Raw genomic sequence first — 16948 nt, forward strand, 5'->3', positions numbered from 1 at the left:
ACCTAGCTGCCATTGCCGAGCTATCCATCTTTGAAGTGCCGAGGTATATGTACAGGAGTCGGTCGGCAAGTGGTTAAAGGGGCTTTATGCTGATCGATTGATGAATTTTATTATTGATTTTTATTTTTAAGCGCTACACTTCCTTTTCCATTTCTTTCGAATGTACCAAGCAATCTAGTGCTAGCAGCTTTTTATTTTTATTTTTTTGCATTTTATTATTTTATTCCCTTTTGTATCTGGCGCAACAAATCCCTGTACTAAATCTGCAACCTTGCCTTCAATGAACGCATGGTTTGCGATTCGTTAAAAAATGCTGAGATTTGCGGATTCCTAAATGGAGAAAAGTCCCCCAAATCATGTGAACTCTTGACATTTATACTAAATACATTCAGTTCCGTTTTGAGGAATGATGTTGCCGGCTGCACTAATGATGTCAAATAAGCCATATGTGTGCTAAAAACCGGAGGACACCACCGTCTGTTTTATCACCGTTCAGAAATCATTTTTCTAAGGCACAGTTACGGACATCGCCCGGTGTGATGGTTGCTCCTGGCGGCACTTCTGTTGACCCATTTCCAGCCATGGCAGTCACCAACTTATTCATTAAGGCAGACCTCGGATAAGTCAATCTGAACAATTACAGTATAGTTACATCCAAACTGTTTTCAAAGGCTTAGAACCTCTGTCGGCATTGTTTTCAACTGTGTCCTTTATGGAGATTTCTCCTTATTTCCTGGTCTGGTGACACAACAGGAAATTACAGTAAATTGTAAATAAGTGAAGGAAAATGCTCCCATTTGAAGACTTCCCCTCATGTCCTGTCCTGGGGATCACTATACGTTTCCTCTCACTCTGCCCCAGTGAGAACATTTCCCTGGAAGCATTGTATGAATCTTCCCAAAGCAGTATATAGATCTGTGGTCCTAATCCTTCTCCACTCCGTCCATAAGAAAGAATTGGAGTTCCGCTTGAAGTGGATTAGGATTTTTTTGTTCACATAATCATTGCTCTTTGCGCTGCTTTTTAAAGAAGTTATTATTGGTACTCATTCAAATGGCTGCGTTTAGCCCAATTTCATGTGTTAGGCGTGTCCAATTAATTTTCATCGCAGACTGCATCAGTAGTATGGTTACACTAAAAGGGTTGGTTGTATCTGGAGTGTGCTACACACAGAGTGCAGGGTTCAGGAGTACGTTATGTGCAGAGTTCAGGATTATGCTACAGAAATCAGTTCCAGAGGTGTCCTATTCACAGAGTGCAGGGTTTAGGGGCGCGCTAGGTGTGGAGTGTGCAGAGTTCAGGAGTGTTATGTACAGAGTGCAGAATTCAGGGCTCTGCTGCGTTCAGGGCTCTGCTGCGTGCAGGGTTCTGCTGCGTGCAGGGTTCTGCTGCGTGCAAGGTTCTGCTGCGTGCAGGGTTCTGCTGCGTGCAGGGTTCAGGGTTCTGCTGTGTGCAGGGTTCTGCTGTGTGCAGGGTTCTGCTGTGTGCAGGGTTCTGCTGTGTGCAGGGTTCTGCTGTGTGCAGGGTTCTGCTGCGTGCAGGGTTCTGCTGCGTGCAGGGTTCAGGGTTCTGCTGCATTCAGGGATCTGCTGCGTGCAGGGTTCAGGGTTCTGCTGCGTGCAGGGTTCAGGGTTCTGCTGCATACAGGGTGCAGGGTTCTGCTGCGTGCAGGGTTCAGGGTTCTGCTGCATTCAGGTTCTGCTGCATGCAGGGTTCAGGGTTCTGCTGCGTTCAGGCTTCTGCTGCGTGCCGAGTGGCAGGGTTCTGCTGCGTGCCAAGTGGCAGGGTTCAGGGGTGGGCTGTGTGCAGGGTTCAGGGGTGCGCTATGCACAGTGTGCAGCTCCAACCCCCCCCCCCCCCACATTCCGGCTGCAAAACTGGCCGTAAGGGCCACGTGATGAGGCCTGGCGGCGGGCATGGGGTTTGACATCTATGCTAAAAATATTGTATATCAACTGTTGTCCCATATACAGAAGCAGCCCCCACTGATCCCGCCATAAGCAGACAGTCCTGTAATCAGACAGGTACACATCGGGACAAGTACAGTATCATTTACTATCAATACATTGTATTGGTATTAAAGATTTAGGGCCTATTCACACCAGGCTCAGCTATTGGGGCTCAGTCCCACCGCAGGACGAGACTAAATGCCTTCTCTCTCTAACCTTGTTTTGGTGCGTCATGAAAACAAGTTTGACACGCAATACTTTTTATCAGCGTAGTGCAACGCAGTCCACCACCTTGCACCATCCGGCGGCCAGTAGAACTAAATGAAATGTCGCTTTGTGACATTTCAATAAAGTTTGTTTAAGAAAAACAAAAACAAAGTAGTTCACTGGCACCACTGTCGTCCTACAGCAGTCCCGCGGTTGCATTCTAGGACAGCCTTCTGGGGGTGAACCGGCCTTCATGTCACGCTGGTGAAACCGCAGGAACTGAATGTCACAAAAGCAGCAGGAACTTTCGCAATGTATCTGATCACATGTCCTACTTCATTCAGAAACTGAAACTTTTGTGTCTATGTTTATATTGTACTTTTTTTTTACCACACCCTAACAGTGAGTTGGCATTTTATTATTAATTTGTCATTCACGTTGACAAACGGGTACACACAGTGGCAAGGGACAGCCTATTGCTGAGGCTGGGCTGATGGGTGTAGCCAGGAAGCCTGTAAAAAAGCAATGACGGGCTGATAGGTGCTGCAATGTATCCACACAATGAGTGGCTACGAACAAACCGGTCTGGGGACAAATGCCTCCAGGGACTGACATCCGCTACCCACCGGATCTGCGAATACGTGTGAAATACGGCGACTCCTCTCAGCCTGTCATTATTCTCGCTGCATTTCAGGGGGGAAGGTATAGCCCATTCAAATGAATGGACTGCCGTGCCTCCGCACAACACGGCTCACAGAGCCACCTCCATGTTTAACTTAAAGTAATTGTAAACGATCGCCTTGTAAGACAACCCATTCAGTTTAAAATAGAAATTAAAAGCAAAATATTTTTGTATATAATATAATTATCTTTTCTCCCTTTTTTTTTTTTTTTTTTTTATAGGTGATTACATTACCTCTGTTCTCAGCTGCATAAGAGCTGGGGGGGGAGAAGCAGCAGTACACTGAGCTTCCCAGTGAAGGCTGTGCAGAGGGGGTGTGTCAGGACAAGTCTGATCATTGGAGGCTGAGTTTCCAGCATAGCTAGAGAACTGACCACCATGTGCTCTCCTGCTTAGTGTGGTCAGTTTTTAAAGCGGTTGTCCCCGCAAGGTAAAGGCATAATGTGCTAGTGTGCATCGCATACTAGCACATTATGCTAAACTTGCCTTAAAACGAAGCCCCCCCAGCGATTAGAAGTCAGAGCTGCAGGCGCTTCAAAACTGATTCAGTTTTGACCCTAATAGTTAAACGATGCAATATGTAAATTGCAGTGTATAAAGGTACAACAGTTATATAATTGACCTACATAGACATGATTATGTACAATTATTCTTTTTACCATCAAAGACAAATGCATATTTTGTATGTCAATTTGAAAACTTGGATAAAAACATTGAAATGAAAAGTCGAATATAATATAATTTTATATACATATGTGCCAAGTGTATTTTCAGTTTTTTGCCACCAAAATTTCCATTCGGTGCACCTCTAAAATCGTCCCCCATGGTGCGCCGACACTTTTTGCAAAGTACCTTGAATTCAGCTATGAGTAAGCATCAGTAGATGTGAAACGCGTTAGCTGCTGTCCTGCAACATCCACTTTTTATGTGACCTGTTTTGGTTATTTTTGTCACAATAAAGGTGCTTTCTTCTTCATTGAGTGCAGCCGTCCAGGATCCTTCTTTTTCTTCTTCCATACCTTGAATTAAGCTTTAGCAGCAGCAGAAAAGAAATCAGGTCTGTCCGACCAGACAGGGCCGCGCTGCCTGACAGAGCTGTGTAAACCTCAGGCCTGGATGAACAGAAATACAAATCCTTTGACATCTATTTACATTTCATCCGTGTGTTTAGCTCTTTGCTTGTATTCCGGTTTTAATGTGGAAGTAAATATTGCAGATTCAGCACTCTTCATGACTCAATAACGGGGATTCCTGCATTGCAACACTGTGATCATATTGCCACAACTATGGCAGCTTTGTTTTATATCCCCATCCTGTTCCTGTTCCTGTTCTGGGGTTTGTAGTCCCCCCAGTTAGTGCCGGTGCCTGCACAGCTCTAATTAACCAAAACTGAACGTTGCATAAGGAATTTATAGCGGCTTCTTTTTTTTTTTTTTTTTGCACCTTTGATGTTGTGAAAATCAGCAAGATTTGTTTTAAAAAAGATGGGGGATTACTGGAGTACATTTAATTAAACGCACATCACACTGTTTTTCAAGCAGGAGCGATTAGCAACTCCACCAAACAGCCGGGATATCAGTATTCTGAGGCACTGTGCATGGCAATGATTCCTCCATGACCCGGGCTCTGCTATATGGGCGGCTCCAATTCTATACTGTAGGCGCCATTTATATAGAAAGAGAGGAAGTTGCGGTTGGTTCACAGCAGCAATAAGTGATGCCAAACTAAGCTGTGATGTCACTTCCTGTGAAGTATGTGATGTCATTTGGGTGTGGGTAAGCTGGCAGGTCTTTAGGTCACACTGAGTACATATTAACCACTTGCCGACCGCTGCACGCCGATATAAGTCTATACAATGGCAGCAAAACGGGCGGTACCTGTACGTCCCCTTTACTTGACGGGGCTAGCAGGCGTGCATGATGCCGCGTACAGCATGACCGTGCCCACAAAATCGGCGAACTCGCTGTCCACCAGTCTCCTGCCGATCGTGTCACGGAGCCGCAGAACGGAGAAGTGCCTATGTCAGTGATGGGGAACCTTGGCACCCCAGATGTTTTGGAACTACATTTCCCATGATGCTCCACTACACTGCAGAGTGCATGAGCATCATGGGAAATGTAGTTCCAAAACACCTAGGGTGCCAAGGTTCACCATCACTGGACTATGTAAACAAGGCATTTCCCCGTTCTGCCTTGTGACAGGACAGAGATCACCGCTCCCCGTCATCGGGAGCAGTGATCGATGTCATGTCAGTTGAAGCCCCTCCCCTCACAGCTAGAATCACTCTGTAGGACACACTTAACCCCTTAATTGCCCCCTAGTGGTTAACCCCTTCCCTGCCAGTGTCATTTACACAATAATCAGTGCATTTTTATAGCACTGATCACTGTATAAATGACAAGGGTCCCAAAATAGTGTCCAATGTGTCCGCCATAATGTCGCAGTCACAATAAAAATCGCTGATCGCTGCCATTGCTAATAATAAAAAAAAAAAATGTAATAATAAAAATGCCATAAATCTATCCCCTATTTTGTAGACGCTATAACTTTTGCGCAAACCAATCAATATACGCTTATTGCGTTTTTTTTTTTTTTTTTTTTGCAAAAATATGTAGAAAAATACATCTCGACCTAAACTGAGGAAATTTTTATATATATATATATATATATATTTTTTTTTTTTTTTGGGGGGGGGGGGCATATTTATTCTAGCAAAAAGTAAAAAATTGTGTTTTTTTTTTTTTTTTTTTTTTTTTTTTTTCAAAATTGTCTCTTATTTTGTTTATAGCACAAAAAATAAAAAACGCAGAGGTGATCAAATACCACCAAAAAAAAAGCTCTATTTGTGGGGAAAAAACGTCAATTTTGTTTGGGTGCAACGTCGCACGACCGCGCAATCGTCAGTTAAAGCGACGCAGTGCCGAATCGCAAAAAGTGCTGTGGTCCCTGTATAAATGACAGTGGTCCCAAAACTGCGGCGCGATAATCACAGGCAGTGAGACATTTATCTATCTGCGGCTACACAGATCGGGAAATGTCTCACTGCCTGTGATTAGCGCTGCGCAGTGTCAGCTTCCTGGCATGCTCGGCACGTGCGAACACGCCTGACTAGTCAGTGTTTGTGTACACTGTGGGAGGGGCTTTTACTAGGGAGCGAGACTGAATCCATGTCCCTGCTTTGCAGAGACACAGGATCCACGCCTTCCCTCCTGTCAGAACGGCGATCTGCCTTGTTTACATAGGTAGACCGCTGGTCTGTCTCTCTGCAGGAAGATTGGCGGGTAGCGGCGGATATCAAGTCCGTGGTTCCTACCGCGTGTAACCAGAGCGGGAGCGAGCTTCCGGCTGTGCATGTTTCCCTCTAAGAATTTGTAGAGGGGGTGGGGTTTCCTTTCCTTCCACTCAGGTCTCAGATTACACTCAGCTCCTTGCGCTAAGCTTTGCATCATGTGACATCAGATCCCCCTTAGCCTGCCTATCTAGAGCTGACAAATGCTGTGTAAAATGTGTGATTTAGGAGATAATAGAGAAGAGAGGGCCCTCAGATAAACAGGTACAACATATGTAGGAGGACCGGTCACTTCACTGGGTGTGTGTGTGTAAGGGCTTTACAACCATTTTAAATGAATGTGTTTTGGTGAGCTGGCCCTTTAAGGCATTTCCATCTGTTTGTGACAAGTCGTGATTTCTTGGGCAATTAATTATCTTAAGGATTGCATTCATTTCCCCTCTCAGGACTCCTGTTGGCGGTACATCTCGAGGCCGTTCCTTTATTACACACTGCGGTCCTCATTATACCAGGGCCACTGCTGCTAGATAGGTGTGACATTCTATATTTACTAAGCAGATGCAGTCATCCCATAGAGGTGTCTGTGACTCAGAACACGGCTCTGTGTTTGGTGACGGAGAAGAAATCTCTACTGCAAAGCAAGCTTTACCCGGATGACAAAATGTTATGGCTCTTAGATTACCGGGCTGGTAACATTCCCTCCTCGTCTCCACTCATAATTCTTGGTGAAGTCGATGTAAATCCCACTTTGATGACATTTAGCTTTCTAAAGCACCGTGTATTATAAAGTGAAGTTATTGTCAGATATCAGTTTTCATGTGAGGTGCACCTGACCTCTCACACCATATTTGTCATTGGTCAGGCATTCTCCAAGGTCGCTGTGTACTTACATGCCGGCTCAGGGATGACCAGCCAAATAAATGGAGGTACCTGTGGCAGTCCTTGGCTTTTGTTTGACACGGCAAATCGTCCCCCCGATGCAGCCTCTAACCTTGTGACTTGCAACAAAATTAGACCAGGTGTACACGGGGCCGTCCAGCTGCACGAGCTGCAAAGTCTGTTGGGCTACAGCTGGATGGGGGTATACAGAGTGGTACCAACACTGAGCGTCTTGTGCGTTCCGAGGTAAATGTTCGGATAATAGAAAACCTGCCAGAGACTTTGAGATCCTAGGTCTGCACACCTGCTGTGCTTATTATAAGGGGATCCCTATACTGAGTTCCCAGGTCTGTACACCCGCTGTGCCCATTGAGGGGTTCCCACCATTCCTGTGCTGAGTTCCCAGTTCTATACACCTACTGTGCACATTATGAGGGGTTTCCTCCATCTCTGTGCTGAGCTCCTGGGTCTGTACATCCGCTGTGCCCATTATGAGGGGTTCCCACCATCCCTGTGCTGAGTTCTTGGGTCTGTACACCTGGTGTGCCCATTATGAGGGGTTCCCACCATCTCTGTGCTGAGTTCTTGGGTCTGTACACCTGGTGTGCCCATTATGAGGGGTTCCCACCATCTCTGTGCTGAGTTCTTGGGTCTGTACACCTGGTGTGCCCATTATGAGGGGTTCCCACCATCTCTGTGCTGAGTTCCCAGGTCTGTACACCTGGTGTGCCCATTATGAGGGGTTTCCACCATCCCTGTGCTGAGTTCCCAGGTCTATACACCTGGTGTGCCCATTATGAGGGGTTTCCACCATCCCTGTGCTGAGTTCCCAGGTCTATACACCTGGTGTGCCCATTATGAGTGGTTCCCACCATCCCTGTGCTGAGTTCCCAGGTCTATACACCTGGTGTGCCCATTATGAGGGGTTTCCACCATCCCTGTGCTGAGTTCTTGGGTCTGTACACCTGGTGTGCCCATTATGAGGGGTTCCCATCATCCCTGTGCTGAGTTCTTGGGTCTGTACACCTGGTGTGCCCATTATGAGGGGTTCTCACCATCCCTGTGCTGAGTTCCCAGGTCTGTACACCCACTGTGCCCATTATGAGGGGTTCTCACCATCCCTGTGCTGAGTTCTCTGGTCATCATCCATTGCTGAGTCTGAATGATCACTGAGAGAGAGTAGACTAGATAATGGCTTCCTCCTGCCTGCAGACTGATGACATTATGTAATTCATCCTGGGTAAAGTCACTGACCAGAGCTCAAGGATGGCTTTTCAATGGTAAAAGTTGGAGCTTTTCAGAAAATGAATATTCTTCTATTGTGACATACCAGGAATGTGTTCATAGACGGTGCAAATTTCCGATTCCCCCCATCAACACAGACACAGTTGACAGGGGAATCCCTCCTGCCCGGACATTGTATTCTCCTGGCTATGGGCAGGCAAAGGAAGCCGTCCCCACCGGCACAAGACAGAGATAATTGCTATATAATAAAAAGTCCCATTCCTTTCTCTTTCCTGTTGTTTAACAGGGATTATTGCTGACGGGCTCTAGCAGCCGCTTGCGATTATCTCAAGTAAAATCCGGCAAGCTGGTTGTACCCAATTTGATCAACTGGTACATTCCGCCTGCCCATACATGGTTGAAATCTCAGCCGGTTTCTGCTGGTCAAGGTTCGAACCATCTTTGGCCGGTGTTCTGTCGAAAAGTGCCCGGCTATCGAATAGTGCCTTGGTGGAACTGCGCATGCGCCGCACGGAGCCGCAGAACAGTTCACGATCAGCTGTTGCCTTGCATGGCCGAGGCACGTTCATGTAGGTGAGGGGCGGATATTTTACATGAAGGGGGCGGATATTTCAGTGATGGGCAGTGCTGGGGGCGGAATTTGTATCGATGGCCAAAGAAATCTGCAAAAGAAAACTTTATCTGCTCTTCATTTTGAACGCTTTGCGGGGCGGGTTTAATCAATTGAAGGGCAGCTTTTTTTTTATATCACATAAAGATTTCTTTAGCAGATTTGTTTGGCCATCGATAAAAATTCCGCCCCCAGGACTGCCCATCATTGAAATATCTGCCCCCTTCATGTAAATATCCGTCCCTCACCTACATGAACGTGCCTCGGCAATGCGACACAACAGCTGATCTTAACCGCTTCAGCCCCGGAAGATTTTACCCCCTTCCTGACCAGAGCACTTTTTTGCGATTCGGCACTGCGTCGTTTTAACTGACAATTGTGCGGTCATGCGACGTGGCTCCCAAACAAAATTGACGTCCTTATTTTCCCACAAATAGAGCTTTTTTTTGGCTGGTATTTGATCACCTCGGCGGTTTTTATTTTTTTGCGCTATAAACAAAAAAAGAGCGACAATTTTGTAAAAAACGCAATATTTTTTTTACATTTTGCTATAATATCCCCCAAAAATATATAAAAAAAAAACTATTTTTTTTCGTCAGTTTAGGCTGATGCATATTCTTCTACATATTTTTGGTTAAAAAAAATCGCAATAAGCGATTATTGATTGGTTTGCGCAAAAGTTATAGCGTTTACAAAATAGGGGATAGTTTTATGGCATTTTTATTAATAATTTTTTTTTTTTTTTTTTTTTTTACTAGTAATGGCGGCGATCAGCTATTTTTATCGTGACTGTGACATTATGGCGGACACATCGGACATTTTTGACACATTTTTGGGACCATTGTCATTTATACAGCAATCAGTGCTATACAAATGCATTGATTCCTGTGTAAATGACACTGGCATTGAAGGGGTTAAGTATGTCCTGGGAAGTGATTCTAACTGTGGGTGGGGGTGGGGGGGGGGGGCTACGTGTGACACGTCACTGATCTCTGCTCCCGATTACAGGGAGCTGTGATCAGTGACAGTGTCACTAGGCAGAACGGGGAGATGCTTGTTTACATTAGCATCTCCCCATTCTTCCTCTCCGTGAGACGATCGCGGGTATCCCCGCGGCGATCGACTCCCGGAGCTTGCCGCGGGCGCGCCTGCAGGCCGCCTCTTAAAGGGCAACATACAGGTACGTGATTTTTGCCTGTACGAGCCCTTCTGCCGCAGTATATCTGCGTGAGGCGGTCGGCAAGCGGTTAAACTCAGCTGTTCTGAGGCTCCGTTCTGCGCAGTTCCGGGCCGGGCATTTTTCGATAGGGGGCACTTTTCAACAGAACACACCGGCCTTAGGTTGACATCTGCAGATCAGAGATTATGAACTGTTAGGGAGAGGTGGCCATTGAGGAATGTGACCATGCAGGATAGATCTGTTTTTCGGTTGATAATCTTGTTTTTCTTGTTTAAAGTGCTTGTATTGTTTTAGTGGTTCATAGTAAACAAATTAGCCGTCTTGCCTCCTCTGTTGTCTGTATTGTATCCTCAGGGATGGGACAGTATGACGGGCAATTCAAGAGCCAGATTTGTTCAAAGGTTGGCTATTGAGAACTGCTATTTGCAGATTGCAAATGGGCAATGCAGAATGAACTACGGCTGTAACTAACGATTATTTTCATAATCAATTAGTTGGCCGATTGCTTTGATTAATCAGATGATAACCTTAAAGTGTGCTGTATAATTTTAGTTAATATGTAAAGTTTAAAAAAAAAGGCAATTTATTCTTAAATATTTACATGCAGTGGTAAATATAAATAACCAACTACAGTGGGTATAAAAAGTCTACACACTCCTGTTAAAATGTCAGGTTTCTGTGATGTAAAAAAAAATGAGACAAAAATAAATAATTTCAGAACTTTTTCCATCTTTTAATGTGACCTATAAACTGTACAACTCAGTTGAACAACAAACTGAAATCTTTTAGGGGAGGGAAGTAAAAATAAAAAAAATAATGTGGTTGCATAAGTGTGTACACCCTCTTATAACTGGGGATGTAACTGTGTTCAGAATTAAGCAATCTCATTCAAACTCATGTTAAATAGGAGTCTGTACACACCTACCATTATTTAATGTGCCTCTGATTAACCCCAAATAAAGTTCAGCTGTTCTAGTAGGTCTTTCCTGACATTTTCTTAGTCGCATCCTACAGCAGAAGCCATGGTCCGCAGAGAGCTTCCAAAGCATCAGATGGATCTCATTGTTAAATTTTATCAATCAGGAGAAGAGTACAGAAGAATTTCCAAGGCATTAGATGTACCATGGAACACAGTGAAGACAGTCATCATCAAGTGGAGAAAATATGGCACAACAGTGACCGAGAACCTCCAAAATTGATGAAAAGACGAGAAGAAAACTGGTCAGGGAGAGGCCAAGAAGCCTACAGCAACATTTAGGCTGGGTTCACAGTAATGCGAATTTGATGAGGGTTTCCCTCGCATCCAATTCTCATGACAGGAGGCAGTGATCGGCTCTCTATGGAAACGGTTGACACATCTCCGTTGCGGCTGCACGTTAAAAGCCGGTGAAATTTTCAAACAACATTTTTTCAAAGATTTTTTCGTGTGAATATTCTCATCCGAAAATCGATATGGCCGGTTCACACCTATGCAGTTTGCTTTTGATCCGTTTCTGCAGTGCTTTTTGCTGTGCGTTTTTGCGCCTCCGATTTTTGCCTTTTTTATGTTTTTTTTTTTTTTTTTTTTTTTTTTTTTTTTTTTTTTTTGGGGCCCATTTTTTGTTGGGCAGATTAAAAAAACACAAATCACAGCAAAAACGCACTACATGCTTTTCTGCAGCTTATTCATTGAAGTCTATTGAACCAAAAAAGCAAAAGAAAAAGCACCGTTTTGCATTGAAAACCGTCATTGACCCTTTCCAAATACACAGCGGCTGAAAAAGCATAGATGTGAATGTGTCACTTATTAGTAAACCATGTTAAATGAACTGTAGTGCGTTTTTGCAAAAATCACCAAAAAAACACATAGGTTTGAACCTATGTAGCAGCATGCTTTTTATTTATTTTTTTTGTATCACCTGTCATCATGGGGTTAAAAAACTAAAATTAGCTCTTTTATAGTACAAAGAGAGCAGATAATTGCTACTATAAGGGGTTCATACTGTGAAACAGTAAAAGTAATAATAATATATATATATATATATAAATATATATATATATATATATTAAATACACCCAGCAGTAGGATATTTGGGAGTTTTAACTGGGAGTCAGACATGAATCTATATAAAGGGAGATATAAATATTTTATATTACAGTAGTACTAAAAGCTGAAACTTTTTTTTTCATAGATATGATCATTTTAAATATAATGCACAATACTGGTAAAAGTTTACTTTTAAATATAATTATAATGCCTTCTATTACCTCCAGTCTATCATTCTCTATCTTCTCTGGGTTCAGATGCTGTTCTTCCCTGCACAGTGTCAGATATACTTATCTGCTCTGTGTAATGGTTTTGCACAGAGCAGCCCTGATTTTCCTCTGCTAGGACCCCCCGCCGACGCTTCTGGCTTCTCCTGCCTTCAGAGTGCCCCAATGGGAAGCTGCAAAGTATAGTATATGGAGCGCCCCCTATAGCAAGGCAAAAAAAACTTTTAGAACCACTCACTTCCTGCCCAGGACTACATGTCCCACGAGGCATTGCTCCTCCCACATTCACAAGTTCTCAGGCACTTACTGACATGTATGGACGGTGTACTGAGCTGTATGTGCGCTGCACTGTATTTCCTGATACAGTGGAACCTCGGTTTGCGAGTACCGCGGTTAACAAGCGTTTCGCAAACCGAGCACTGTATTTCTAAAGATCCTAACTCAATTTGTGAGTGTTGTCTCGCAAAACGAGCAGAATTCAGGCTAGAAGCGGTGTGCAGTACCGCTTTTGGCCTGAGGTGGGGGGTGCTGGAGCTAAACAGAGCCGAAAGTCGCCGTACGGAAATGCCCGAGGACAGTTCAGCTGACCTCGGAAAGGCTTGTGAACGGAGTCTTTCCGAGGTTTGCCGAGGTCAGCCGAAGTGTCCCTCGGGCCTTTTCGCCCTTTTCCGAGGCTCTCCGGCGCCCCCCCCCCCCGCCTCTGGCCGCATGCGGTATTGCATCCCGATGAAGTCAATGCGGAGCGAATTATTTTCGTTTCCATTGACTTCAATGGGAAACCTCGCTTTGATATGCGAGTACATTGGATTACGAACATACTCCTGGAACGGATTATGCTCGTAATCCGAGGTTACACTCTGTGTAAACAAATAATGCATTCTGTATGCAGGCCAGCTAATTGATTATGAAAATAGTTGACACCTATTTTCATAATCGATTAGTTGTTGATGAATCGATTTGTTGTTTCGGACTTAGAATGAACATATTTTATTTGCTATTATTGTCACAAGTTCCAAAATTTTGCCAAATAGGGTTAAAGGGAACCTTTGCATTGCCATGCACTTTAATGGCAACACCACCCCTAATATATACTTACCCCCTCCCTCCCCTTTCCCCATTCCAGGAATTTCCAGGTACTTCATTGTCTAGGAGCATGTTGACTGTCATGCCCCCCCACCCCCCTGTCTGTTATATCTTGGAGGACTGGACACATTCTATGCTGATGTAACGTAAAAAAAAAAAAAAATCTAGTATTACCGGTGTTGTTGAGTCATATGCTGGCTTCTTCATAATACAGCAAGTTCCTGGATGTCATTCCTGGAATAGTTTGTCCAACTGTGAGCTACTTGCTTTGGCTGTGTGGCTGCAGCATAGGGCATGCACTTCGCAGTCTTTTCCTTTGCAACATATTAAGATGCAAGTTCACCTTTTGGATCAGAGCAATTTCAGTTGATCCAAGCGGTCACGTGACCAATCAGAATCACTCTGCTCCGTCACGAAAGCCCTACAGAAAGAAGGAGCGGGGATTTCAAATCTTTTTTGTACTGCGACACCTCATCACCCACAAAGGTGAGTACAGCGGGGACCAGGGGGAGGGTGGTAGGGTATTAGTCCATCATGTAATTTTTTTTTCCAAACAGGTTAACCAACTCCTTGAAGAGCAACTTCAGCTTGTTTTTTTTTCTTCTTGTTGTTTTTTTTTTTTTTAAAGTCAGCAGCTACAAATACTGTAGCCTGCCATCCAGCGGTGTCTTCCCACAGCTGCGGGTCCCTGGCACCGCCATCTTGTATACAGAAGCCACAGCCGGCTCCCCCACAGTGCATGCACGAGCTTGCATGGCCCTTTTGTGATTGGTCCAGCGGCCCCTTGGGGCATGAGACGTGGAAGCTGCGGGAGGGACGGGGCAAGGGAAGTCATCCTCGCCTAGGTGAAGTTTTATTTTATTTACTGTATATACTCGAGTATAAGCCAACTTTTTCAGCACATTTTTTTTAATGCTGAAAAAGCCCCCCTCGGCTTATATTCGAGTGGGGGTGCAGCCTCACTGTGCCCATCTGCAGCTGTACCTTTGATAACCAAAACAGCGGGTGTCTCCCGCTGTGTCATGCAGTCCTAACTGTTCGGCGGCCGTCCATCGTAACAAAGCCCCGCCGCCTCCTCCTCCGTGATAGACGGAACAAGGATACAATGCTGAGAAACTGAATCAGTGTTCCGTCTATCACGGAGGAGGAGGAGGCGGGGCTTTGTTACAATGGACGGCCGCCGAACATTTAGGACTGCATGACACAGCGGGAGACACCCACTGTTTTGATTATCAAAGGTACAGCTGCAGGTGGGCACAGTGAGGCTGCAGATGGACACTGATGATACAGGTGGGCACAGTGAGGCTGCAGATGGACACTGATGATACAGGTGGGCACAGTGAGGCTGCAGATGGACACTGATGATACAGGTGGGCACAGTGAGGCTGCAGATGGACACTGATGATACAGGTGGGCACAGTGAGGCTGCAGATGGACACTGATGATACAGGTGGGCACAGTGAGGCTGCAGATGGACACTGATGATACAGGTGGGCACAGTGAGGCTGCAGATGGACACTGATGATACAGGTGGGCACAGTGAGGCTGCAGATGGACACTGATGATACAGGTGGGCACAGTGAGGCTGCAGATGGACACTGATGATACAGGTGGGCACAGTGAGGCTGCAGATGGACACTGATGATACAGGTGGGCACAGTGAGGCTGCAGATGGGCACTGATAATACAGGGGGCACAGTGAGGCTGCAGATGGGCACTGATGATACAGGTGGGCACAGTGAGGCTGCAAATGGGCACAGTGAGGCTGCAGATGGGCACTGATGATACAGGTGGGCACAGTGAGGCTGCAAATGGGCAGTGAGGCTGCAGATGGGCATTGTTTACCCAGTAGCTGCTGCATTTCCCATCCTGGGCTTATACTCGAGTCAATAAGTTTTTCCATTTTTTTTGTGGTAAAATTAGGTGCCTCGGCTTATATTCGGGTCGGCTTATACTCGAGTATATACGGTATTTATTTCAGGTACTTCTATAGCGCTGTCAATTTACGCAGCGCTTTACATATACATTCACATCAGTCCCTACCCTCAAGGAGCTTACACGCTAAGGTCCCTAACTCACATTCATATACTAGGAACAATTTAGACAGAATCCAATTAACCTACCAGCATGTCTTTGGAGTGTGGGAGGAAACCGGAGTACCCGGAGGAAACCCACGCAGGCACAGGGAGAACATGCAAACTCCAGGCAGGTAGTGTCATGGTTGGGATTCGAACCAGTGACCCTTCTTACTGCTATCCACTACACCACTGTGCTGCCCCAGGATTGCGGAAGTGTGAGCACATACGGATAAAAACTCACCATATGACACTGTTCTATATACCATTGTACTGCTCCAATGTGTTCTGATGCCATGGTTCGTGTCTTTTGATGAACTAAATAAAAGATTTAAAAAAAAAAAAAAACTCACTCCCCTCTCCAAAAACAAAAAAACCTATAACTTATGCCCTGTACACACGACCGGTTTTGCCGTCCGGCCGACCGTCCAGAACGCGGTGACGTACAACACGTATGACGGGACTAGAAAAAGGAAGTTCAATAGCCAGTAGCCAATAGGTTCCGTCTCGTACTTGCTTCAGAGCATGCGTCGTTTTTGGTGCGTCGGAACAGCATACAGACGAGCGGTTTTCCCGATAGGAATTAGTTCCGTCGGAAAAATTTAGAACGTGTTCTCTAAGTCCGTCTGAATTTTCAACGGAAAAAGTCTGATGGGAAATACACATGGTCGCATTATACGATGAAAAGCTCCCATCGGACTTTTTCTGACGGACATTCCGCTCGTGTGTACGCGGCGTTAGTCACAGGCCGGTGGAAGCAGCGGGACTTCATTTTTTGAGCGGGGGGGGGGGGGGGCGCACAAAATAATTTTAACCAGGAGTTGGTCAATTAAAGTTTTTAGCAGGTATCGTTTATTAATGAACTCAGGAATTTTTTTTTTTTTTAGAGAAGTTGAACAAGTTATAATTCTCATGACCTTTCCTGTTAAAGAGGAACTGTATTCTTGTGGATCTGCTTTCTGGTACGCGTATGAAGAGGATCAGCCTAAAATAAAGCTTACCCTCACTGAAGGATACTCGGTTTTGTAGAACATGTGACTAAAAAACAAATTCTCCATCCACAATATGCAGCGCGGATGGAAGAATTTCCTGCTGTGGCTGTTGTATTATGACAAGTTGGATTGGATGCACCAGTTTTTTGGCTGACAGTTGATCAGCCGGTGTTCTGACAGAAGATTGAACCACGTCATTTCCTGTGACGTGGAATCAGCTGTTTCAGAAAACCACACGCATTGCGCATGAGCACCGCGTCATCTGCGCACTGCGTCATCGCTGACGTCAGGACACTGCATGTCAAATTTGTTGACCGACGGCCATCTTGCTACCCCCCTGCACTCGGCCGTACTGAGCCTGCGTTTCATCAGATTTGGCGACCCATCAGAATGTGTAACGGACGTGACGTTCCGTCGCCGCCATCTTGCTACACCCCGCACTCCTCCATAGTAAGGATACACTGAGAAGGGGGAAAGCGGACATCTTGTTAGACTCATCTGAGT

General features: G+C 45.3%; 1 protein-coding gene across 3 annotated transcripts in view; it reads left to right on the forward strand.

Moving 5' to 3' along the window:
• Positions 1-16948, forward strand: part of DNAJC5 (DnaJ heat shock protein family (Hsp40) member C5) — an 80665-nt gene that overhangs the window by 11897 nt on the left and 51820 nt on the right. Inside the window, exon 1 of one of the 3 annotated variants that reach the window (XM_073607400.1) lies at positions 13615-13863. The exons of the other annotated variants lie outside the window; for them this stretch is intronic. The gene's annotated coding sequence lies outside the window, so the exon portion shown is untranslated. Of the gene's footprint in view, positions 1-13614; positions 13864-16948 lie in introns of those variants that run through there. 3 annotated transcript variants of the gene reach the window in all.

The sequence above is a fragment of the Aquarana catesbeiana genome, linkage group LG12 (genome assembly GCF_042186555.1).
Source record: "Aquarana catesbeiana isolate 2022-GZ linkage group LG12, ASM4218655v1, whole genome shotgun sequence".
Lineage (NCBI taxonomy): Eukaryota > Metazoa > Chordata > Amphibia > Anura > Ranidae > Aquarana > Aquarana catesbeiana.